This window comes from Dipodomys merriami, unplaced genomic scaffold, assembly GCF_024711535.1.
Source record: "Dipodomys merriami isolate MVZ:Mamm:240054 unplaced genomic scaffold, mDipMer1.0.p SCAF_126, whole genome shotgun sequence".
Classification (NCBI taxonomy): domain Eukaryota; kingdom Metazoa; phylum Chordata; class Mammalia; order Rodentia; family Heteromyidae; genus Dipodomys; species Dipodomys merriami.
In genome coordinates this window covers 2,576,179-2,579,250 of record NW_027202560.1, presented here as the reverse complement: position 1 = coordinate 2,579,250, position 3,072 = coordinate 2,576,179, and positions in this window count along the sequence as shown.

Below are 3,072 nucleotides of genomic sequence, written 5' to 3'. Positions count from 1 at the left end.
TTGTCATATACAGCCTTTATTGTATTGAGGACTGTTCCATGGATTCCTAATTTTTCCAAAACCTTCATCATGAAGGGGTGTTCGATCTTGTCGAATGCTTTTTCTGCATCTATTGAGATAACCATGTGGTTCTTATCCTTGCTCCTGTTTATGTGATGAATAGTATTAATTGATTTGTGTATATTGGACCAGCTTTGCATCCCTGAAATGAATCCTCTTTGATCGTGGTGTATGATTTTTTGGATGAATTGTTCAAGTCAATTGGCCAAAATTTTGTTGAGAAGTTTTGCATCAATATTCATCAAAGAAATGGGTCTATAGTTCTTTTTCTTTGATGAGTCCCTGCCTGGTTTTGGGATGAGGGTTATGATGGCTTCATAGAATGTGTTCAGTAGTGAGCTTTCTATTTCAATTTCATTGAAAAGTTGGAGGAGTATTGGTGTGAGCTCTGCTTTGAAGGCCTTGTAAAATTCCGCTGTATAAACATCTGGTCCTGAACATTTCTTAGCTGGGAAGTCTCTTATTGCTTTTTCTATTTCAGTGCTAGATATGGGCCTGTTAAGATAGTATAACTCATCTTGTTTTAGTTTTGGCCTGTCAATATTTGCTAGGAAAAGGTAGATTTCTGTCAAGTTCTCAAACTTATTAGCATAAAGTTTTGAGAAGTATTCCCTTGTAATGTTCTGAATCTTGGTCATTTCCGTGTTGATTTTTCCATTCTAATCTCTGAGTTCATTAATTTGGGTGTGTTCTTTTCTTTTTCTGATAAGATTTGCTAAGGGTCTGTCCATTTTGTTAAGTTTTTCGAAGAACCAACTCTTTGTTTTGTTGATCCTTTTTATAGTTTTTTTGGGTTCTAATTCATTTAATTCTGATTTATTTTTGATTATTTCTTTCTGTCTACTGGATTGGGGTTCATCTTGCTGCTCTTTTCCAAAGAGGTTTAGAAGTGTCATTATATTGTTGGTTTCCGATCTCTCCAATTTCTTGATGTAGGAGCTCAGAGCTATAAACTTGCCTCTGAGTACTGCCTTTGCTGTGTCCCAGAGGAGCTGGTAATTTGTATGTTCATTTTTGTTGAATAGCATGAACATTTGAATTTCCTTTCTAATCTCTTCCATGACCCACTCATGATTCAGCAGTGTGTTGTTCAGCCTCCTTGTGATACCAGACTTTCTTTGGTGGCTTTTGGTGTTGAGTTCTAATTTTATTCCCTTGTCCTCAGAGAGAATGCAAGGTATAACTTCAATGTTTCTGAACTTAGACAAGTTTGCTTTGTGGCCTAAAATGTGGTCTATTTTAGAAATTGTTGCATGTGCTGCTGAGAAAAACGTGTATTCTGATGCTGCTGGGTAAAATATTCGGTAGATTTCTGTTAAGACTAGTTGATCTATGCTGCTGTTTAGATCTGCGTTTTCTCTGTTGAGCTTTTGCCGATTTGATCTATCTAGTGGGGAGAGTGTGTGTTAAAATCCCCAAAAATTAATGTCTTTGGATCTATATGGGATTTGAGGGAAAGTAGTGTTTCTTTGATAAATTTGGGTGCTCCATTGTTTGGCGAATAGATATTTAGAATTCTAATATCCTCCTGAAGGAGAGATCCTTTAATTAGTATGCAGCGACCTTCTTTATCTCTTCCAACGAATTTTAATTTGAAGTCTATTTTATCTGATATTAGGATTGCAACTCCCGCCTGTTTATGAGGGCCGTTTGCTTGGTAGGTTTTGTTCCAGCCTTTAACCTTGAAAATGTGTTTGTTTTTATGGGCAAGATGTGACTCCTGCAGGCAGCAGATAGAAGGGTCTTGTTTTTTAATCTAACTAGACAGTCTATGTGGCTTAATTGGAGAGTTCAGTCCGTTAACGTTAAGAGATAAGACTGAGAGGTATTTGGGAGTTCTTGCCATGTTATCCACCTTCTTGGGGGCTGCAAAAACTGGGTTCTTCCTATGGTTCTTGGATTCTCAGTTTGGGTGCAGTTTCTTGGCCTTTATTGCGGTTTGTTGGTTTTCTATGTGTAGGACATCTTTAAGAATCTTTTGTATGGCTGGTTTGGTGGAGATGTATCGTTTCAATTTTTCTTTGCTATGGAAGGTTTTCATTTGACCTTCAGTTATGAAGGAGAGTTCAGCTGGGTACAGTATTCTTGGTTGATAGTTGTTTGTTATTAGGGTATGGCATACATCATTCCAGGCTCTTCTTGCTTTGATTGTCTCTGCTGAGAAATCTCAGGTGATTCTAATTGGTTTTCCTTTATAGGTCCTTAATCTTTGCTCCTTGTCAGCTTTAAGGATCTTTTCCTTGGTCTGAGTTGATCCTGTGTGGATTATAATGTGACGGTGGGATGTCCTATTCTGTTCTGGTTTATTTGGGGTTCTAAAAGCTTCTTGTATCTGAATAGGCCTATCTTTTTGTATTTTTGGGAAGTTCTCTGCTAGGATCCTGTTAAACATTAACTTCTGTTTCTAGGTGCTCCTCTACACCCATTATCCTTAGATTAGGCCTTCTGATGGTGTCTTCCAGGTGTTGGATAGACCTATCATATTTCTTGGACTTGTCTTGGATGTTTGTATGTTCTTTCTCTATAATATCTAGGCTGTCTTCAATCCCTGAGATTTGATCTTCTGCATGGTCTAACCTGCTGTCAAGACTCTCTACTTTGTTTTTTTATCTCTTTTCCTTCTCCTTGGTCAGCTTTGATGGCTTCAATTTCTTTGTTGAAACTTTGTTTTAGGTCTTGTATGAATTTCTTTACTTCCTTAATTTGGTGTTCAGTGTTTGTTTTCAAATCACTTAGTTGATTGGTTATGGTTTCTTTGGACTCCCATTCCTTCTGTTGGGTTCCATTCAGCATTCCCTTTGTGGTCTCCCTGACTGCCTTCAGCTCTATGTTAATGGATTCCATGAATGCCTTTAGTGATCTTTGTGTATTCTCTACCTGGTCTCTCTTTTCCTGTATTACTCTTTGATTAGCTTCCTCCCATTTGTGGGATTCCTGTAGTTCTCTTTCCTCCCGTTCATGGGATTCCTGCAGTTCTCTTTGAGTGTTCTCAGCCTGCTCACACCATTCCTC